The sequence below is a fragment of the Pelodiscus sinensis genome, chromosome 1, assembly GCF_052426305.1.
Source record: "Pelodiscus sinensis isolate ZL-2025 chromosome 1, ASM5242630v1, whole genome shotgun sequence".
NCBI lineage: Eukaryota > Metazoa > Chordata > Testudines > Trionychidae > Pelodiscus > Pelodiscus sinensis.
The window spans coordinates 58195452-58219054 of record NC_143052.1 but is presented as its reverse complement, the minus strand read 5'-3'; the positions used below and the strand labels follow the sequence as shown (position 1 = coordinate 58219054).

Here is a 23603-nt window from a genome sequence, read left to right as displayed (position 1 = left end):
TGTGCATAAAACAGTGAGGAACAATAGAAAATATACTATCCACTATCTGAGAATGCATAGATAGTATAGTTTGTGTGTAAGCATGTGGTGATGTGTTATAAAATATTACGATAATAAATTCAAGCACTGAAAAATTAGAAAATGCTAGAATTAAGGCTGCTCACACACCATTAAATCTGCCCCAGAATTTGGATATCTTCTTTAACTAAATGATCATATACCAGATTTTCATGAGTAAATGTCTATATATTTCAAAGGGTGAATGTACAGGTTTTGTTTACAAAGCTCTTTATTTGAATGCAGAATTCAGTGATTTTGTAAATTCAATTTGTCAGTACATACTTAAAATATGTTGATCTAATCACTTATGGTAGTTCAGCAATGTTAACTTAACTTTTCTCAGGTATTAAATGCTGCCAGATATTACTGATTTAAAAAAAATTCTGTGTTAACCTTCTGCAAGTTACTTCAGGTTAAACAGATCCTGGCTCAAATAAGGTGAACAGGATTAAGTCAACTGATTGCTAACCTATTGATAGATTTCTTTTTAACCCTACTTAACTGGTCTGCTCATTTTACTTATGTTTGTACAATGGGGCTGGAATCTGTATGCATTACTTCGATACAATTATTGCCACTGATGATGATAAAGCAAATTAAATTATATTACAATGAGTAGAGGTGGGAAATATCTCAGTTTGAATCATTAAACCCAGAAAATTCTGAGTTAAACATGAACTCTGTCCTTTACTCATCAGATATCGCAAATTCTTGCAACAGATCTTACATAACTAACAGCAGATGCTGCAATACATAAACAGAGAATGTTGAGTTACAGAAAAAAAGCTGATGCCTTAACCTGAATTTCTTCACTTTTGTCCATTTACTTTCACCCATTAATTATATATTAGCTTTGGGTTTGAATGGTGTTTTTTGGACTAGAGATGAGTTTTATACCCTGGATACATTATCCAGCATTCAGATTTTATCCAAGTGAAACTGTTTACTCCCCAGAGGCAGAGGCAAGTATAAATACACATTGACTTGAGTACTGAAATCTCAACTTTATCTTTCAAGAAATAATTATTCAATGAAAATATTTTAAGAACGAATAAAATTAGATGCCACTGAAGGACATCACTACCCCATCCAAAACTAAAGTATTTTAAAATAAGAGTGTCTTTTTTTCCTTTAAATACATAAAGTCTGCTGGTTCACTCAGAGCTTAGTTTAATATTTAAAATATTCTCTTTTTTAAAATTATCTTTTGTCCTTACACAGTATGGACGAGTATGTCAAAGTGTCTAATATGTGCACACATTGAGCTAAATTCAGACTGATGTACAAAATGGTAAGACAAGCCCCATAATACAATACTGCCTTGAATTTACTTACATGTCTTTAAACTTACTCCACCAGTGCATAAGAATCTAAGTGAATGTAACCCACATATGCAGGAGACAGAGAAGGCTTTTAAAAGTATATCTCTTTTAACTTAAACCAGCCTTAAGTCTGCTCCTCTAGAGACACTATTAGAAACTTGGGATTAGTACCTCAATCATCCATATCAAACATTGACATTATATGAAAAAAGCACCTCAGTGCATATAATCCAAAGACCCCCTCAGTGGGATAAAAGCATTTCCATTTGTCAGCTAGTGCTTCCTGCTCTTCTACCAGGTAAACATTGACCTGACTTGCAGTATGCCTACATTACCCCGCTAGTTCGAACTAGCGGGGTAATGTAGGCATACTGCACTTGCAAATGAAGCCACGAGGTGTACCGGTAGTTCGGAATAGGCATCCTAGTCCGAACTACCTAGTTCGAGCCCCGTGTAGGTGCATGGGGTTCGAACCACGAGGTGTACCGGTAGTTCGGAATAGGCATCCTAGTCCGAACTACCTAGTTCGAGCCCCGTGGAGCTGCATGGGGTTCGAACCAGCGGGGATTTAAAAATGGCGGCTCCCCACTTATGCAAATGAAGCCCGGGAAATTCAAATCCCGGGCTTCATTTGCAAGTGCAGTATGCCTACATTACCCTCCTAGTTCGAACTAGGAGGGTAGTGTAGACATACCCTTACTGCTTCCTTCCAACAGCAACATCACAATCAAAGAGGCTGACACTACTCAAGAAGATTTTCTAATATTGCCTTTCTTGGAGTGCTCTCTGAGATGTTATTAAATTACAGACAGGACAGTTACCAACAGGACTGTAAAAGGCAGAGAACAGAGGCCTTGACCAAATCTCTCTCTCTTATGGAGTGCATAATATTAGGAAATGTTTAAAAAAAAAAGACTTGCTTCTAGTCTCTGGATACTTTATGGGTAGACATACCTGTTACAGGGTGAAACCCCTTGAGATTGTTTCCCATTGTGCTGATCAGGCCACTGACACCCCCCTTTTTGCTCTTGGGGGACCCCAGCATTCTGTCCTGCTGGGGCAGACCCTCTGGTCTCCCCCAGAAAAGGCACAGAGTTGGTGTTACCACCCTGGTGCAAAGCAAAGCAGACACTGAACCATGTCAGCTCTGGGAGAATTCAATTCTAGGGCTCAGCACCCAGGAAACAAAAAGGGATCAAAACCCTAAGTAACTCCATCTTTCTTTCTGTAAAAGTGTTACTCAAGGGAAGCTCATAAGAATAGCTCTCTTTATCAATGAAAGAGAGATATGAACAGTGGTTTCTTCTTCTCTCTCTCCTCCCATTTTCTCAGGTTACAATTATTTGACTGGGCCTGATAATAAACAAAAGAGTTTTTAAGTACAGAAAGTAGTATTTAAGTGGTTACAAGTGAACAGCCTGACCCCAGCAAGGAGCACTTCAATGCCAGGCTAAGCAGGTGCCACATGGTCATTGAATGTGTGTTCTGCCATTTAAAGGGAAGGTTTAGGAGTCTCCTCATCCATCTGGACCTCAGCAAGCACAACACCCCTTCATGGTGGTGGCCTGCTTGTGCTTCACAACCATTGCAAAAGCAAGGGGGAGATTTTTTTACCAGGGTGGGGGGGCTGAGGCTGAATGTCTGGCCAGGGAATTTGAGCAGCCGGACACCAGTGCCATACGGCAAGCACATCAAGGGGATGTGCTCATCAGAGATACCTTGAGGGAGAGTTTCATGCAAGATTAGTTGTGAGATTCTCCCCCATGCCTCTCCACGGGGGACTCCTGCATTGCCTCTGTGTCCCTTTCTTCCCTCACCCCTTCCTTCTCCTGCCCTCTCTTCCCACTTCCCCGCATATCCATGGGGGAGCCCAAACGGATGCTTGCTTCTCCGTGGCGGCCCGGCTGAGCGGCGCAGAAGTCAGCTGAGCGCCACAGCGGGAGGCAAAGAAGGGGCAGGGCGGTGACGTGCGGTGTGACAGTGGTTCCAGGCCCCGCCCCCTGGCCGTGAATGTCACCGCCCCACCCCGCACCCCTTTGCCTCATGCCATGGCGCTCAGCTGACTTCTGCGCTGCTCAGCCAGGTCGCCACATGGAAGCAAGTGGCGCAAGCAACCATTTGGGCTCCGCGGTCCCCCGAGTGAGAGGCAAGAGGGGGAGGAAAAGAGAAAGAGAGAGAGCGAGAGAGTCAGGAGGTGAAGGAGAGCTGAGAGGGGGAGGCAGTAAGAGGAGGAGAGAAAGAGAGAGAGACGGAGAGAGACCGGAGGCTCAGGAGAGAAGACCAACGTGGAGGAGAGACCTGAAAATCCCATCTTATGATGGGCTAATTGGCTAGTTTTGAAATAGTTTCCTAATGTAGACATGGCCTAACAGGGTTCAGAACAGAACTAGATAGGTCCACCAATGACTACTAGCCAGGATGGGCAAGGATGGAAAACCATGCTGTGAAGTGTCCTTAGCATTTGTGTGCTAGAAGCTGAAGATAGACAACAGAGGGAGGATCACTTGATGATTTCCTGCTCTGTTCGTTCCTTATGAAGAACCTGGCACTGCCACTGTCAGAATAGTATACTGGGCTAGATGGAACATTGATCTGACCCTCTATAGCCATTATGTCAGATCATCTTATTCCTGGAAAACCAGTGGAGAGACTGTTTTCCAGAATCCATCTCAGGTATTTCTTGGTCCTGCCGTGAGGGCAGGGACTGGACTTGATGACCTCTCAAAGGGTATGACTACACTAGCCACTCTAGTTTGAACTCCTTATTGCAGGAGGAGTAATGGTAGTTCGAATTAAGAGTGTTAATTCGAACTACCTTGCCTGTGCCGCATGTAGCCGCGGGCAGGTAGTTCGAGCTACCGGGCATTTAAAAATGGCAGCGCCCAGGAACATGCAAATGAAGCCCGGGATATTTAAATCCCTGGCTTCATTTGCAAGTTCAAATGACTACATTAGCCACCCTAGCTCAAACACCCTAGTAGCCACACCCAAGGTCCCTTCCAGTTCTAGTATTCTATGATTCCTAGGCTGGGACAGAAGAATGTAAATTTAGTTAGTGCTGTATTGATACTTGTATAGTGCAAAAAGGGTCAGTATAGGGCACAGTTATCCACCTCAGAAACTAACAGCACAAGAACTTGATTTAAAGCACAGTTCTTCTATACAAACTGACTATAAATATAGTACCCTACTACTTTGCAGATAATGTGTTCACTTGTGTATTTAGTGTTATGTCTATTCACCTTACTGGCAAAATATGTTATTGCTTTTCATTCCTGTTAGTACTACAGAGGAACTCAGTTAGCTGGAGTCTATTCTGGCATGAGCCACAAAGAAAACAGCTTGACTTTCAGATCCCAGGGTGAGTTTTCAGGACTAGCCATCAAAAAAAGCTTTGTTTTTATTTGTAAACTTAGAAAAGGTTTGTAAGTAAGTCACTGAAAGAAAACAGCTATGGAACACTGCACTGTCATTTTACGGACAAGAAGCAATACTTTATGTAATTTATATTGGGTTATAAAAGTTTTATTGTTTGGGTCAGTCAAGAAAACAACATTTCATGTCAGTAAGTGTTAGGGATGTAACTGAACTCTGTAATGTTGTTTATGACTTTGTTGATAAAGATATTGTAATGACTGTATTGATGATATATGTAAAGGTTAATTTAGTAGTGAGTAAAATAGTAAGAATTAATTAAAACAAATTACTTAAAATGCTTCCACTACGATAATAAACTATGAGGGTCTTAGTCTTATACTTTTGAGTAAAGAAATTGAAAAATATGTTCTTTTTTAAAAAAAAAAAACTCTAAAGAACCAAATTTTAATTAATTAATTTTACATTGGATTGCCATTTGGAAATTGACAGGCTATCGCAATAAACTGTTTGGTGCAGGCACTGTCATTATCTATGTTTGTACAACACCAGTGGTCCCAGTCTGGTTGGCCATTAGCTACCACAATATGAATGTTAAATAAAAATAATATACCTCATTTTGAAGGTCATATAAGCATCATCAGTATGTCAGTGTGTCGAAATCTCAGACATATCTACTTTAAGAAAGAGAGCTCACTTTCTTAATCAAAAGAAATATAAATATACAGTAACAGATTATTTTTGTGGGTGTATGAACTAAAATAAATAAAATCTGTCATGTATATCAGAAATCTAAAATGGCTGGCAGCTATAATAGTAATGGTGAAAAGCTGATTTTGCTTTGAACTAAATAGTTTCTAAAATCTAATTTTAATCAACTATAGGTACATCATTACAAAGAATTCAGAAAACATGTTATTGTTATCTGAAAAATTTCCCTTTAAAAAGCTTCATCCTAAGATGGTGAATTATTTTTCTGAAAGAAAATATGAAATGAGTTTTTGAGAAAACAACGCACATAAAACTATAAAACAATAACTTGTGATGTTAGATCAAATAATCTGTGGAATAGATTGTTTCTGTGAGGTAATGGAAGTGGAGGAAAGGGAGAGAGGAAATACATTGTTGTGAGGTGAGGATAGAAAGGCAAAGGGATATGGCTTTTCAATGACTGGAACTATTCAATTAATATCTAAAACAATAGATACTAAGTTGTCATAATGGATATGAATGGCTCATTATTTAGGTTTTTCTTTTTAAGATAGGACGCAGGGATTAATTTTAAAAACACACCATCTTGAAATAAATACTTAATTAAGTGTACAGCAAAAGAGAACAAGCTGTGACATGGAGATTGGATTTAACTATTCCCATGTTGACCCAATTCAATCACAAGAGCCTTCTATTTGTGTATAACGACCAAAGCGGGGCTTATTAGAAATAAACTTGAAACTTACTAGTCTGTTGCATTGTTTAAACAGAATGAAAAGCTTAACATAACAATATAAACATCGAAAAGTAAATTAGCATTATAAAAATGATTTCAATAATCTCAGGAGGCCTTTACAGCAATACATCTTCAAGAGTGGGTAAGGACCTGATGTCCTGGGATGGGAGTCGTGCACTGTATCAACCTATTTAATTTACGCTGAATCCAACTGGCATGCAAAGGAAAGTAAAAACAAAGGCAATGGTTCAAATAATGGCAGTAGCAAACTGTCTGTGGATATGTATATACTATGTGATAAGGTCAAATTTATTAAGATCAATTTCTTACCACCCAATTTTGTAAAGTCGAAGGTCCATGTCCCCACTGTGCACAAGAATTCAACAGAGTTCAAAGCAGAGTGTCCCCAGTAGGGAAAGAGCTGTTGACTTTGAGAGTGATGCTCTGTAGATAGCTATCCTGCAGTGCTTGCACCACTTTGCATTCTGTGTTATGCTCCTAGTGCTCAGTGGGACCAAAACTGTGCAGCAGGTGGTTCTGGGTTCATGTCGTCAGTGTCGCATAATGTGCTTGTCAACTCCCTCCCCGCTTGCTTGAGATCAATGGGAAACAGTCTTTTGGGGCCCTTTTTGGACCCCCTTGTGAATCCCATTGTGCATCAAAGCACTGTGATGATGATGTTCACCTTGGTGCAACTAATGGTGGAGTATGTTGAGAGCATATGCATGGCATTCCAGGAAGAGGACAAGGATGAATCTCAGGGGGCCTTGGACATGCTATCCCCTGAGATGAGCCAATTGGAAACACCACTGGCACTTGATCCTTTGTAACACTGGTTCTGGTGCCATCAGACTAGCCAGACTGGTGGGACTGTACAGTGCTCCAGGTGTGGGACAATCAGCAGTGGCTGCAAAACTTCTGAATGCACAAAGCCACTTTCATGGAACTTTGTAAATGGCTTTCCCATGCCCTGAAGTGCAGGGACACCCGAATGAGACCTGCCCTGACAATGGAGAAGCGTGTGGCAATTGCCCAGTGGAAGCTTGCAATGGCAGACAGTTACCAGTCAGTTGGGAATTAATTCAGAATGGGGAAATCTACAGTAGTGGCTGCTGTTATACAAGTAGTCAAAGCAAACAATACCATTCTGCTATGGAGGGCAGTGACTCTGGAAAATGTGCATGCCACAGTTGGAGGGCTTTGCTGCAATGGGATTCCCTAACTGCGAGGGGATGATAGACAAAACGCATATCCTTATCTTGGCCCTGATTATATTGCCAAGGAGTGCATAAATCTACTGCTCAATGGTGCTGTGAGAGCTGGTGGATCACAAGGGCTGTTTCACAGACATCAAAAACCCAGTTTAACCCTTGTTCCCATGGCTCCTATGGCTCATAGGCAGCCTGGACTGCAGTAAGGAGCAGTTCAGCTATAGACTGAGCGGTGCAGAATGGTGGTGAAATGTGCTTTTGGATATTTAAGAGGAAAGTTTAGAAGTGTACTGACTAGGCCTGACTTCAGCTAACTCAGTTTTCCCTTTGTGATGGCAACCGTCTGTGTGCTCATTAATATTTGTGAGAGCAAGAGGGACCCTCAGGGGAATCAGAAATGTGAGAAGGACAGACTTTTGCTTCACAATGCCCTATAAGTTGAATGTGAGGCTGCCCTTGAGTTCCCTTTCCCCCATGTCCTAGGACCTCTGAGCATGGAGGCTACGGAACTGGGTGAGGAGGGAAAGTTGTTCTGCTAGGTACGCCACCATGTGCTCCATCACTGATGTCAGGGTCAACAAGATGACCCCACCTGGTGCTGTACTTGTAGTTCCCTGCACACTCTCCTATCCTGCCACTCCACTGTCCTTTCCTGCTGCTCTGCTTGCATCTCCTCCAGTAGCATATTCCTCCACTCTGTTTGCTCCTTGAACATGTCTCCCTCGTCCTTTTGCGCCTGTGGATTTGTGTGAGCCAGACAGCTGGTGGAGACAAGTGAATATGCAGCAAGCTCCCTGCTATTCCTGCTCTAATGAAAAGTTACAAGGGCACACATTACAGGAGATGCATTGTGGAGCCTAAAACCTAATCTGTTAACATACAGCGAAGGTCTCTCTAAAGACAATGGAGACATGTTCTGTGCAAGGCCAAAGCCGTGCTTTAAAGCAGCCACTGTACAGTAGGTATACAACACAGTTCTCAAGGGAACATCTGGATTCACAGTTTGGAGCAAGACATGGTAAGGGGCCTGCCAGGACACTATCCTGTGGGCAGGAGGGAGAACAGAGTCAGATCCTGCAAGTGGGGCAGGGTGGAGAGTCACACAGCATCCTCCTCTGTGTCTGCAACATCCCACTTCCCAGGAAAGTGCTACTTTCCCATCCCACGGGAGCCTGAGAGCAGGGAGGAAGGAGGGGGTACCAGAGGCTGATATCATGGTAGCAGCAGAGGCAGCAGCAAATAGCTTCCCTCTTTCATCCAGGTTGCCTGTGAGGTACCACTCTTCTCTGAATCACACAGAGTGATAAAGAGCTAATACTGAGTGAATGTGGCCAGAATATAATATCCTGGGCCTTATATTGCAATGCTTTTTGCTGCAATGATATTTACTGGTGGTTTGGTGTGGGAAGGATCTGACTGTGGAGGATGAAATAAAGCAGGCCTCCCCAGAAACCTTGTAAGAAGGATCAAATATTTTCTCTGTGAGAGCTTCATGGAGATGTGCAGGGAAGATTCCCGCTCCATCTCAGACACGTTAACAAGTTATTGTGTGTCACTCACACTGTGTGTGGGCACAGAGTACACCAGGCTTTACACCCAATTGCCTTAACCAACTTGTAGGAAGAAAAAAACCGTGAGCTCTCTAGAAGTGCCCTCCCTGGGATTAATGCCTGACTGTGAGATGTCCTGGGAGGAGAGGATTGTCTTGAAGGTTATAAAATGTTCTTGGCTCTGGCCACTTGGTGGCTGACCATTCTTCTCCTCCTCTTCTTCCTCCATCACATAGTGTTCCACGCTGCTGCCCTGATGAGTGACTTGAGAGGATTCCACAGTCTGGCTTGGGAAGCTGGTCAGGTCTCCTGCTAGGATTACGTGCAGTTGGTTATAGAAGCGGCATGTTTGTGGCAATGCACCCGCCTGTCCATTTGTCTCCTTTGTCTTCTGGTAGGACTGCCTCAGCTCCTTTATTTTAACATGAGACTGCTGGGTGTCCCTGGTGTATCCTTTATCCACCATGGACTTTCCAATCTTCTCATAGATATCATTTGCTGGTTTGGAGCTCAACAAGAATGGATTCCTCTTCCCACACCTTTATGAGATCCAAAATCTCCTTCATACCCCATGCTGGTGCTTATCTTTGCTCCTGGAAACTGGAGCTCATAAAGCTCTTGGGCAGGCCTAACCAAAGAGTTTGTGAGGCCCAAGGCAGCGTGGCTGAGCCACGTGGCTCCCAGTCAGGACAGCGAGTGAGCAGCTAGGTGGGTGGGGCAAGGAACCCAAGGCATGGGGGCCCAAGGCAATTGCCTCACTTGCCTTGCCCGAAGGCTGGACCTGCTCTTGGGACTTGAATTCATGGCCATGTGTGCTGCTTAGGTGTGCTGCTTGCTCTGAGGTGTGCTCACAATGCCTGTCACACAGCAAATGAAATTAAAGTTTTCCTGGGGCTTTCCTGTTCACCTGGAGACACTGTGGCATGCTTCCCAGAGGCCAAGAATATCAACTTTCACAATGCTGATTCAACACTACCATAAAGCTTACCACACCAGGTTGAATTTAGCATTACTCCTCATGAAAAGCAGGAGTAACTAAATCAACATTAATGTTGGTTGATCAGGCTTGGTAGTGACTCATTTAGAAAATGGACCTTATGCAGCTAAATTTGACCTAAATTCCCAGTATAGACTAAGCCTAAGAGCATGGTAAACTCACCTGGAATAGCAAAATGGTAGTTATGTTAATATGTAAATATTTAATACCCTTCTTATTGGGTTTCCAAGGGAAACTATACAGACCAATGAGTTGTGATCCTGTGTTAAACACTGTTTTACTCTGCTTACAACTAAAATATGCTTTATGCCAAACTGTGCCATTTCAGGAATATAAAAAAAAACAGAGGGGATAAAATTCAAGCAGCTATAACTCGCACTGGGTTATTTGGCAAGTAGCAGATTTCCTTCAAAAATAGATAAGTTTAGTGGCATTATGAATCAACAGAGGGATGGTCAAAAATTTGTAGATGGAGTCAGTCTTAAAGGACTCTTTTAAACATCTATAATGACAAATGATATAGGCACTGATGGGCACTACTGGGGAAGATAAAACCACCCATTTAAAAACAAGCTTTACATCTTCCACATTTTTGTTTCCACTTCTATTAACAAATAGTTATGTGAAAGTATTGAAAATGAGGTTAAATATACCTTACTCAACATCAAATGCTTTCTTTTGTAAATCCTGAATATGTAGACATCACATTGTGCAAAAACATACATTATGCAAAATTATGCAAACATACATTATTGTGCAAAACATTCATTATGCAAACATGCATAATTGTGCCAAAAACATACATTAAAACACAACTCTCAAAAACTCTAGATTAAATTTTAAAAGAATAAAATAACTTGGAATAAAGTCAATCCTAGTCTGTTTAGAAAATAGTTGTGCTACTTTTTCACAACCAGGCTCCCTCTTGCCTTTTTCACAAGCAGAACAGCTCACCAGTCCACCTGGGAGGATGCTTTTTTGTTTACATCTCAGGTTGCTAAGCTCACTACTATTGGTGTTTTTTTTCTAAAAGGGAGGGGTCCGAATGAAATGAGAGGCTGGGGATGCTGCCCCCTATCACATGATGGAAATTTCCACTCTTTAGAAAGCAGGAAAGAAAAGAAAGCGAGGGTCTCAATCCACACTTTTTAACACTCCTCCTAGGGTCATACCATTTTCACTTGTGCTTCATCCTAAAAGAATTTGCAAAACCAAGGTGGGTAATTCTAGCTCTTTGAATACAATTCTAAGTGATGCCTAAGACGGAGAAAGCTAGTTAAATACGAATTTAGCTATTTATATATACGGCTCTACAGGTATCTCTTACTACAGGGTTTAACACACCGTCATATCTGCGTGTGAGAATAGTCTACATTAATACTTGGCAGAGTGGCTGTTTTTAACATGTTGGCTTTCACCATTTCAAATGAGCCCGCTTTGAGTGGATTGAAGTGTAATGATCGTATTAACATGCGGCACGGCACAAACTAGAGAGCGTGCATGGGGACGGCTTTTTATTGCATGTGTGGGCGTTTGCATTGCAACAGGGAGCCCGGTTCTTGGAACTGCAAACGCAATTCAACGATTTGTGTCTTAGTCATGGTTTCATTGCGCTACTTTATCGTTGTGTGCATGCGGAGCACATTGCTAGTGTGGGAGGGAAGTTATTCCGAGGTCTGCAGAGTGCACGGAGGGTGTCGTGCAGCAGCTGGGGGGCTTTGGAGGGGGGTGCTAGGAAGGGTGGCAGAATGTATTAAAAGCGCGGTTTGCATACTGTGCTGGGAGAGTGGTGGCGGGGCGGGGGGGTGTTGTGGAGTGCAATATGGCAATAGGGTGCGGGTTGCACCCCACTGAAAGGACGGCAGGCTTCCACGGGGAGAGGGTTACACAAGCTCGGATTGCAAGTGGGGGTTGGGGAGAGTGGCCCTCCGCCGGGGGATGTGTTACGAGGGGTTAGTGAATTCGGGGAGGGGCGGGAATTCACAGTGCCCGAGCTAGAGGGGGCAGAAGAGGAAGGAGGCTGAGATGCGAGTTGCTAGATAGGAAGGGGTGTAGAAGTTGCACGTCTATGCAGCCTGGAATAGAAGAGAAAACTCCTGCCACGTTCCGCGCTGAAACCAGAGACGTCCCCCTACTACCAGAGCAGCTGCTGTGCCCGTGCCTGGGAGGGAAGGACCCCGCCTGCCCGAGCTCTCGCTGACGCTGGTGACCAGGTGTGTTCAGGCTGAGCAGCTCCCTGGCTGAAGCCAGCGGCCCGGGATCTGCCCCGCGGGACCATGGATCTGCTTGGCCCCAGCGCGGGGCTCCAGCCGCCTGCCCTGGGCGGACGCAGCGCAGCCCGGCCGGGGGCAGCGGGGAGGAAGTTACTGCTTGTAAACGGGGGGCGCTGCCGGCCGGCCGGGCCTCCTGGGACTCGCTGCGCTGCTGCCGCTCCCACAGGCTGCGGCGCCCGCCGCGTCTCCTGGGCGCTGGGCTCCTTCGGCCGCTGGCTCTATTGGCCGCCACCTGTCACCGGCCTAGCGGGCCCGCGGCCACTGAGCAGGAGCGCGAGCCGGGCCCAGCTGGGCTCAGTGCCCCGCGCATGCGCGCTGGCCACGCTGCCGCCGCTCCGGAGGGCGGGGAGGGGCGGGGCGGATGCTCCGAGGGGCGGGGGCGGGGAGCGGCTTTCCATTGTCTGCTCTGGGCGCAGCCCGCCGGGCGGGGCCGGGCAGAGACGAGGGGGAGGCCAGGGAGCTGCTGGTGGCCCGGAGCGGCGCCTGGCCCCGCGCTGCGTGTTGCAGGGATGCTCCCGGCCACACCACGAGGAGAGGGCGGGGAGGAGCCTTTGCGGTGGAGTCAACACGCTACACGTTGGGCCCCTGACACAGGGTGCGGCGTGTCAGCCAGACAAGGGGTCGATCTTGGTGCGCTGCCCGCAGCCCCAGAATGTACTGAGCAGTTCCCGCTGGCGTAGACCCTGCAGCGCCCTCCCCGCGCTTTTGTGTTTCACTCCCTGTCCCTAGAGTACTTGACCTACTGGATGTATTGCTCCTTACAGCCCTGTATCCGCGAGCCTCCCTTTTTGGCCCCTGGCTTACTGGGGTGTTAATGAGCCGCTCTCCCTTGAATGGTCCCTTCTCAACCAGGAGCCCATGTCTCTTATGCAGGGCTGGATTAAGGCATGGGCTAGCTGGGTAGCTGCCCCGGACACCAACTAAGCTGTGCGCCCCTTATAGCTGCCATCAGGCACCGCGCTCCCAGATCGTGGGCTGCAGCAGCTCCCCGGGGCGGGGCTGCGATAACCCCTGCAGCGCTGGCCAGCAGCGCTCTTCCCCGAGCCGGGCACGTGCGTCCTGCCACTGCCAGCTCGGTGCACCCTCCCTCACACGCTGGAACTGGGGCGGGGCCACGCACGTGCCCTCCCCCACCCGGGGTACAATTAAACTGTCTGCCCAGGGTGCTGGAATGGCTCGGTCCGGCCCTGTCCTTGTGGTGTGGGGCTCTGGGCAGTTGCTTTGTTAACTGCTCCCTAATAGAATCATAGAGCTGGAAGGGACCTCAGGAGGTCAACGAGTCCAGCCCCCTGTCCAAGGCAGGACCAATCCCAACTAAATTAACTCAGCCTGGGCTTTGTCAAGCTGGGACTTAAAAACCTCTAGGGATGGAGATTCCACCACCTCCCTAGGTACATTCCAGTACTTCACCACTCTTCTGGTGAAATAGTTTTTCCTAATATCCAGCCTAGAACTCCCCCCACCCAAAACTTGAGATCATTGCTCCTTGTTCTGCCGTCTGTCACTACTGTGGACAGCCTTTCTCCATCCTCTTTGGAACCTCCCTTCAGAAAGTTGAAGGCTGCTATCAAATCCCCCCTCACTCTTCTGCAGACTAAACAAACCCAAATCCCTCTGTCTCTCCTCATAGGTCATGTGCTCCAGCCCCCTAATCATTTTGGTTGCCTTCCCCAGAGCAGGCCTTAGGATAAATGATGCCCTGGATGAACTTGTATTTTGGTGTCACTGGTCCTCCAAGGCATGGTGCCCCCACCTCCTGCTTTCCTTGGACCTAAAAGGCTCCACCGTTCCTGCACCCCCATCCTCTACCTGCTTTCCACTAACCCCTGCCCTCCTTTTCCACCCCAACTCTTATTCCATGCTCCTAACCTATGCACTGTGCCGCCTTCACCCCAAGTCCCTACTCTCAACCCCAGACTGAGGCTACCAGCATGTCCATCACACTGCCCCCTGCCCAGTACCCTGCACCCCCATATGCCCAGTGGCCCCTCAGAGATCTCTACCACAGATTTCTATGTCCAATGCCCTCTTACCCACAGATTCCCCCAATGCCCAGGGCCTCTCTCACAGCCCCTCCCCCCAACTGCCTGGCACCCTGTGAGGGGGGTGCACTCACCACCATAACCCCCCTGCCATCTGTCCTCAGGAATTGGCTCCCTCAGCGGGTAGGGTGCCTTCTCTGGGGTGATGTCTCCCCTCTTTACTCCCGGCTGCGGCGTCCTCTTCACCACACTGCTCTCCGGCAGCGCCCAAGTCTGTCTCTGAGCCCCCCTTCCGGGGCTGGATGTTCCTTCATCGGGCCTTCTTTCAAGCCCTGCAGTCTGAGGATTTGCGGGCCAGAGCTCCCCTAGCCCTGCCTGAGCTCCAGAGAGCCTCCTCCTCCCCCAGCAGCCAGGTTCTCACTGCTCCCCTTCACAGCAGCAGCCCATCCTCTATTATAGCACCCAGCTGGGCCCTAATGGACTAGTACAGCCTCAGCTGGGCTAAACTCCCCGGCCCTGGTTCAGGCCGGGGTCTGCCCTTAAAGGACCAGTGCAGGGCGAGCGCCCTGTCACACACCCCTTATTCCTGAAAGAATTCAGTACCAAAAAATTAAAAATTCTGCACACAACATTTTAAAATTCTGCAAATTGTATTTGTCAATAAATAAATATGGAGTCTTCAGCATGGCAGTGGCAATCATAGGCCACTGGCTGCACAGACTTGGGACATCAACCTTCTGGGATAGGGACTTGGCTCTGTGTGCATGGCAAAAGGCCAGAAGGAAACATTTTTCCCTGGTGGCCAACTTGTTAGCCTATTTGTCTATTTGGTCAGTTGAGTGTCACTAGTTGCCTTGAACAATGTGGCTATTTGGCTCGTTGAGTGTGGCTAATTCACTGTAACAGTAGCCAGTACAGTGTCTACTGCTTCAGAACTGGTTGTACACCATGGATTTACATCATGGCTGGGATGTCAGCCATGATCCAAAATCCATTTGAATGCCAAAAAAAAAAAAAAGATACCAATGGTTGAGTCCAGCTCTCATCCAAGCCCTTGCCTGCCACAACTTTGAGTCATCACCTCCCAAATGGCTTTTCATTCTCCCGAAAATAAAGGATTTCCCTCTAATCCTGAAAAAGTAGCTCTTGGATGTGCAGTTTAATAAAAAAAAGAATTATAGTCATTCACCAATATTTTTTTTGCCCTGACTTACACATTTGGTTGTGACACATGGCTCATTGGATTGCAGTTGGTAAAACTCAGCATGTAGTTTCAATAATACTTCAACAATGGGGCTGGATCCATAAGCTAGTCAAGTCTCATTCGAACAGTGGCTCTTCTTTTGGATTATTTAAGGCAGTTTTTAAAAGTCTCATGGGTGAAAAAGAATGTTTTGCATTCTTGAAGGGACCTTTATAATTCCTCTCAACTCTGCACTGTTTAGAATCCTTCATTCAAAATGCTGCCAGCTTGAGAGACAGCTCTGGAGATACTTTGATTCACAAGAAAAAAAGTCCCTTTTCCCTAAGTAGAAGTTTTCAGCTACTTCAGTTTTGTTAAGTGCCAGACTGCCTTCCTTCCTAAGAGGTTGCCCCCTTCCCTGCATTCTGCAGCCCTAACTGGAATATTGTGAATGGGCAGGAAAAGCAAACAACCTTCTTTTATTTTCCTTTAACTTACTCTCCTCTATAGCCTCTCCCTCCTCCCATCCTGTGTCTACTGCTGATCCCTCCTCGGGAAGGGAGGAGAGGAAAAAGTCTAAAAGGGATTCTTGGCATCTGGGCTTAAAGTTCAGAGAAGAGGGATGTGACACAAAAAGGAGACTAGGAGAGTGATTGGAAGAAGTTGCTGTCAAGGCAGGTTGCAAGGGCAGAAGAGGAGAGAGGTGCAGTGTGGGATGGTTTGGAACAGCTGCATCCCAGCCATCCTCACCCCAATTCCTGCTCTACTCTTGCCTCTACTTATTTCCTTTAATTCTATGCCCAGTTCTACCCTCCTCAGCTTAGCTCCTCCCTCTCTTCCCAGCCTCTGGGTTTCCCCTCGCCTACTCTGTTTCCAGCTTTCCCCCTCTCACACACCCAGCTCAGCTCTCCCTGCTCACTATATCACATGCAAACTTTTGCTCCTGGCCCGAGTACAGGCAGAGAGGGATTCTGCACAGCTCTGGGCTCCACGGGAGGGCTGGGTGGAGCCAGAGCCATCAGGTAGCCAGCTGAGGAGCAGGTGGGGCGAGGGTAGGGAGAAGCCCACTGGCCCAGCACTGGAGAGTGGGAAGACAGGAGAGGAGTCCATCCTGCAGCTAGCAATGTAAAGTCCAATTACGGTGCCTCCCTGGCTAAGGTGCCTTATGCGAGTGACCAGATTGCCTGGCCCTAGAGCCAGCCCTAGCTTTTAAGCTACTGAAAAATGGTTGTTGTGGCATAGGTGGACCATGGAATTTTTAAAGCATGTTGCGGGGGGGCTTGAAGAAGGTTGAGAACCCTTCTTTACAATATGTGCAAATTTACTTATGCAAAGTACCACCTTTTATTTAGCTGGGAGCACTCTGAGTACCTTTTCCAAACCTGAAGAAGAGCTCTTTATAAACTTGAAATCTTGTCTTTCTTGCCAATGGAAGTGGGTCCAATCAAAGGTATTACCTGACTCTAATTCCTAAAATCTCTAATATCACGGGACCAATGCGGCTACCACTACATCTTATGTCTCCAAAGCAGCATCAGTTCTAGTTAACTAGTTCTTACAACACTGCTGTGAGGCGAGGTTATAATCTCCATTTTACACGGGACGCAATCACGACTCGCAGTTTAACTGATTTAGCTGAGGTTCTATTGAGATTATAGTGCATGGAATAGTTCATGCTCAACCCATGTTTGATCTCTATGGCTTGTCCCTTGCAGAAGGACGAAATGCGGGAGGCAACATGTGACAAAGGCCTAGAGTGAGGGACATAAAATAACTGTTTGTGCAAGAAATTTAAAATGTTGTGTGATGTCACTGCCCCCCATAGCTCTTGGTGACTGGCTCAGGATTTAAAGGTTATCTCACACCACTCAGCTCAAGATAATTAATTCCTACTTGAATTACAAAGGGATCTGATAAAACTGGGTAACTGGGCAACAAAATAGAAGACAACATTCAGTTTTGATAAATGTAAAGTAATGAATGCTGGAAAGCACAATCCTAATTATACATATAAAATTATAGGGTCTATATTAGCTGTTACCACTCGAGAAAGATCTTGTAGTCATTGTGGATAGTTCTCTGAAAATATCTACTTCATGTGCAGCAGCTGTCAAAAAAAGCTAACAGAATGTTGGGAACCATTAAGAAAGGGATGGATAGTAAGACAGAAAATATCACATTTCCTCTATATAACGCCATAGTAGGCCCACATTTTGACTACTGTATGCAGATGTGGTCTCATCTCAAAAAAGATATATTAGAATTGGAAAAGCTACAGAAAAGGCAATAAAAATGATTAGGGGTATGAAACAGCATCCATATAAGGAAAAATTAAAAAGACTAAGGCTTTGCAGCTTGGAAAAGAGATGACTAAGGGTGATATGATTGAGGTCTATAAAATCATGACCGTTGCGAATAAAGTAAATAAGGAAGTGTTATTTACTTCTTTAACACAAGAACTAAGCGACGCCAAATGAAATTAGTAAGCATCAGGTTTAAAACAAACAAAATGAAGTATTTCTTCACACAACACACAAAGAATCTATAGCACTCTTTGCAAGAAGATGTTGTAAAGTCTGAGACTATAAGGCTGCATCTAGACTGGCATGATTTTCCGCAAATGCTTTTAACGGAAAAGTTTTTCCATTAAAAGCATTTGCAGAAAAGAGCATCTAGATGGGCATGGACGCTTTTGTGCAAAAGCACTTTTGCGGAAAAGCGTCCGTGCCAATCTAGACGCGGTTTTGCGCAAGAAAGCCCCGATCGCCATTTTCGCCATCAGGGCTTTTTTGCACAAAACAGTTTTGACCTGTCTACACTGGCCTTCTTGCGCAAATACATTTGCGCAAGAGGGCTTTTTCCCAAACAGGAGCAGCATAGTATTTGTGCAAGAACACTGACAATCTTACATTAGATTGTCAGTGTTCTTGCGCAAATTCAAGTGCAGTCTTGCGCAAATTCAAGTGGATAGTTCCATCAATGGTTATTAGCTAAGATGAGCATGGATGGTATCCGTAACCTCTGTCTGCCAGAGGCTCGGAGTGGGTGGCAGGGGATATATCACTTGAAAAGTGACTGTTCATTCCCTCAAGGACACCTGGCATTGGTCACAGTCAGAAGACAGGATACTGGGTTAGAATGACCTTTGGTCTGACCGAGTATGACCATTTTTATGTTCTTATGGATTACTGCAGGAGATGTGTTATTCCAGTCATATAAGTAGATCTCATTATTGGTCTTCTGTTGGTAACGGAATGGGCAGAAGTAACAGCTTTATTGTGGCTAGCACATCTCCTCCTTTAATTCAAGGTCAGGATTTATTTTGCTGTTGAGGATAGAAGAGCTATTTCATTAGTCTCCAACACTGTCTCCATGTTTAATCATGGTCAGTTACCCAATTTCTCAATGTCCTTGAGGGGCATTTAGCATACCCATCTGTAAAATAAGTTATAACACTACCCGCCTCATATAATAGATATATTCAGTGTCTTGATTAATTCATGTCTACAAAAGTGCTATACGAATCTTACATGAAAAGCACTACTGAAGTGGAAAACCATTATCAAGTATTATTGTTGATGTTCCCTGTGGGGCACTGCATTTAATGCTGGAGCACGACAATTAGATGATTATGGTAGATGATATATTAGAGTTCTAGTGGGGATGTGATTCTGTGTCTGACACGTAATGGCGATGCTAAGATTTGATTGGTTTGTGGTAATTCGGCAATGCATATTTGCTCATATTTAGAAAAATCTTTTCTTTTGAAAGTTAAGTGGCAGTCCTACTCCATTGGACCCCAATGAGCAGCATACCTTGTACACAGCTAAATCTAATGCTATTTTTTTTAAGAAGACTGACCAGAACAATCGTTCTCTCTTCTTTTAATACAGAAGGGATTTAAAATGTAGTTGCCCATGCCAATTCAAACTTTTGCTCAGGTGATCAGTGCAAAAAGACTCAAAGTGGAAAGTACGTGCCAATATGCAGTACCAGCATTTCCCCAGGCAACTTTATCTAGCAATAAAAGCAAGTAGGACTATCCATTTCCCTTAGCCAGGAAAGATCAGACTATGACTGGACTGCCATGATTGGACCCGCTTGCCATGGCTTCCTTCTCTTTTCTACAGCAGATATATTTCTCCATGGAGATATTTGGGCCAAATTATGTGGATGGCTTGGCAGCAAGGATGTGATCTGCTTGGATGAGTCTTGGGTACCAGTTTAGTCAAACCTTGAACATGATCAATAATAGTCATTAAGTATAATTGGAAAGCAGTAGAATGAATGGTTATATGTCCATGAACAAGCAGTTTGCCACAGATTTTGGATTTTTTTGAGGTATAAAATTGTGCTGATCAGAATGTGGGAATTAGATTAATCAGGAGAACTAGCTACTCACATCTTGCAGAGAGAGAAAGCATGTATAGCCCTAAACAAAAACTGCCTGACTGAAAGCCAGCCAAGTCAAGACAATTAAAAAGAGCATGCAGTATGGCAGGGAAAATGCATGATGAGTATCAGAAGCAGTAAGAAGGAAAATGAGCAGCAAATAATCAAAGGTTTTGTCTGCACTTGCATTTATGTTGACAAAATTTTTGTCAGCCATGTGCATGAAAAAACACAAAAGTGCTGTTGCGGACAGTGCCTGCTGACAAAGTCTCTTGGTGGGGGTGGCTTTAATGCCAGCAGGAGAAGAGAACTCTCTCTCATGGACAAAGAGCAACTACATGAGAAACCTGGCAGTGGCACATCTGTGCTGCGGTAAGGTCTAAGTGGATCCACAGCCAACAACAATACATTTAGATACCCCAGATTCAGCAAAAATATAACATGATTAACTTTACTCCTGAGAGCAGTTCCACGGATGTATTTTTCCCTCACAGAAGTCAATGGGACTTTTCATATATGTCTCAGGAGTCTCAGGATATCCAGAAGCAGGAAAATTGCAGGAGATAAATGGGTCTTCTGAACTGTCAGGGAGTAAAGGAAGCTATTTAGGATATGACATTTCTGAGATGCTAAATAATTTATTTGAAGCATCTTTTCCCTCAGAGGATATTGAGTAGAATTCTAAGTCTACTTTTTCTCTGACAGTAACAATGAAGATATGAATCAAAGGCAAAGACAAATTGGTAAATTAAATAGCAACAAGTGTGTTGTACTGTGTAGCAATAAATTTTAAAAACACAATATGAAATTGATAGATGTTTGTCTGAATGTATGTCTTCAGAAAGGTTCCTCTGTATCTTAGAAGCAGCATACCTGCTATATGATGCACGGGTTGCCATAGTGAGTTCACATATCTTATTTAATACTGTACCAGAGTAAATAGACATTGTAACAATCTCTGTTGGTGCTGCTATTAGTAAGGCTGTGTCAGCATTTTTATCACAAATACTTGTTTTTATGCTGAAACTTGGCCTAAAAGACCTAAGCAAAAGGAGAGGGAAAAAAAGATTTTTCAAAACCAAACCAACAGATTTCTTACCTTCTTTTGTGTGCATGTGGTTTATATTTATAATATGGATATATGTGTATGGAAAAAAGTGAAGAAATCGTAGTTATAGATATTTTGTTTCTTAAAAAAGATGAGTTTATTGTATCAGTTCTAATTTTTGAAATTCTGTCATTCCCAAATGGCTTTTATTGTTGTTTACTGAAATCCGTAGGCTATTAACATAAGGTATTGATTAAAATGTTTGTGTGTAGGAAAACTTTTATTATTTGAGGCTCAGTTTTCATTTACTGGAAGGCTTTTTACACTGCCCTGGCATCATAGGAAGCCCTACAACAAGGTGTAAATTACATTAGTCTCAATTTACAGTCTCTTTATACCACCCGAGAGGTGAAAGGGACATTTGTATAGATGAGAATCATGTCTTTAACGAGAAGTTTTAATTACTCAATTTAACTATATGTCACCAGAATTTAATTTACGGACTTGACAATCCACTGTTTTAAAACAATTATTTTATCTGTATTCCAGGATTACATATAATACAGCATGGCATTGATAAGAGTAAATATTTTTTTAAACCATTTATTTTTTTTAAATCTTTCGCTCAGTGAAAAAGGTAAATTACTTTCTGAGAAAGTCTATCTTTGCACTTGGTGAGATTCTGCATTTGTGTTTAAAAGTCGGTTCCCCCCAGCACCATCTCCATGGGGGGTAGGGGAGTTGGAAGCACAGTGGGAAATGGCACGAGCAGGGTCTGAAGCAGGGCTCTTGTACAGTTCAAAAGGGAGCCCCACAGCGGGGCCCCCAGGGCTCTCTACATTTCAAAGGCTCGGACTCTGCAAGGAGTGCACACTCCCTGTGGGGTTTCTGCTTTTGAACTGCAGCAGGAGCCAGGTAGGGCTTTTGCTAAAGTTCAAAGACGGAGGTGCCCTTATCAACTAATCGAATAGTCAATGATAATTCCATTGACTATTCAATTAGTTAATTAATCTAAATTTAACATCCCTACTCCAGCTCCACGGAAGGACAGTCTGGAGTGCCAACATGGGCTTCCCAATGCTGGGGAGCCACAGGGGCCAGATTCAGGCAAGCCAGGGGCCACATCCAGCTCCTGGGCTTTAGTTTCCCCACCCTTGAATTAGAATAAATGGAGTTCTCAGGACCTAAGTGTTCCTCCTGCCTGAACATGTGAGAGTGAGCAAACATATCCTTCCTAGCAGCTAGGTGAAAAAGGGAGGGAGAAATAAACAAAATATCTCAATTTACAGTCTCTGGACATCGTCAACTGATAAAGAAGAGGGGAAGCTATTTTTCTGGCTGTCCAGTGCCACAGCCGGAAAGAGGTAAAATAAGACATCAGATTCTGCTCTCTCATGCCATATGCAACACATAGACATTGGGTTTATTTAAGGTATGAATTAGGGTCCATTGTGAAAAACTGAACTGTTGAGAGACTCCAGAAAAATTGTAATATCTTGTCATTGCAATGTTTGTTTTGAGACATTGTATTATCAGGATATCACTCCGCCATTATTTGATCAGTCTTTGAAATGCCATTTGATGTAATGGACGTCCCATGCTACAAGGTTAAATATCATTGGGCTGTAGAAAAATGACAGAGAACACAATTAATTGTAACCCTTTGCTTTATGACCGAGGGATTCTTTCATACTTTTTTTTCAAATATAGTGCAGTTTCTGAAAATTCAGCATTCAGGGATCAAGAGCTGCAGCCATATAAAATAAAAGAATGTATTTCCTAAATAAATAAATGGATATTCGATATAGAAAAAAATTGATTCTGTCTGAGCCATCAATAAAGAGTAATTTTTACTCAGCAAACTGTACACTTTTCAAAAAGATGTAGCAGTGACGGTATGGGTAATTTGGTTTTCTTTTTTCTAGAAGTCTCTATATTTTCACCAGGAGTCAGTTTTAGGGTTATTTGTCTAGTCAGTACTATTCAACAATGTCACTCTAAAACAACAGGACAATCTGTCTCTCTTTCTTTCACTCATATATAATATTTGTGCTGGTCTGCGGCCTTAGCATCTAAGTTCTGTAGCAACTTTGAAGAAAATTAAAAAAAAATTCCATTCATGAAAATCAGTGTAAATTAATAAATAGCATAAAGTCTTAGAATTGAAATCAATGGGAGTTTTACCATTTATTTTAGTCAGACCAGGATTTACCCACAACCACCAGACATTCTGAAATGGTTAATCAAAGATGTGTGTAAATAAACATGCCAGGCACTCTGCTCTAAAGGTTGCCAAATGAGGGGATGGAGTCTGGCAAATGGTCAGATGAACTGAGTTCCATTACACAAGGGTCTTCAACTGCGAACACTATTTTGGCAGTTCTAAGAGGCAGTTCTAAGAGTTCCAAGTAGCATCACTGAGGGCAACCCAGCAAATCTTGATTGCTCTGAGAGGGCCTACGTAATCCTTTGGGTAAGTGTGGATCCCAGAACATTAAAGTCTTTAAAGGTAATAACTACAGGCAGGCAAAAGCACAGAGCATGAAACATCAGGGCAGTGTGATCAGAGCAACCCTACCACCTCTGCTTCAGGAAGCAAGGGACTACATATTGATATAGTTGAAGCCTCCCTGTTTCCCTTAAAGGCAGCCCCAACTAAAGTGCATTCCAAAAGAACCCTGTGCAGATACAACATGTAACTGTATCTGCAAAAATTAACTCTGCATGTCCACAGATATAAAGCAAATATCCACAAATTTGCAG

The 23603-nt window shown here is 44.1% G+C and overlaps 1 protein-coding gene and 1 long non-coding RNA gene across 3 annotated transcripts in view; one reads left to right on the top strand and one right to left on the bottom strand.

The window, feature by feature from the left end:
• LOC142829660 (uncharacterized) overlaps positions 1 to 23603 on the bottom strand; it is a 45515-nt gene that overhangs the window by 16635 nt on the left and 5277 nt on the right. The window lies entirely within an intron of this gene.
• Positions 11093 to 23603, top strand: part of SLC38A4 (solute carrier family 38 member 4) — a 67808-nt gene continuing 55297 nt past the window's right edge. Inside the window, exon 1 of one of the 2 annotated variants that reach the window (XM_006126473.5) lies at positions 11093 to 11178. The gene's annotated coding sequence lies outside the window, so the exon portion shown is untranslated. Of the gene's footprint in view, positions 11179 to 11930; positions 12176 to 23603 lie in introns of those variants that run through there. The other variant, XM_075930566.2, reaches the window with a different exon arrangement.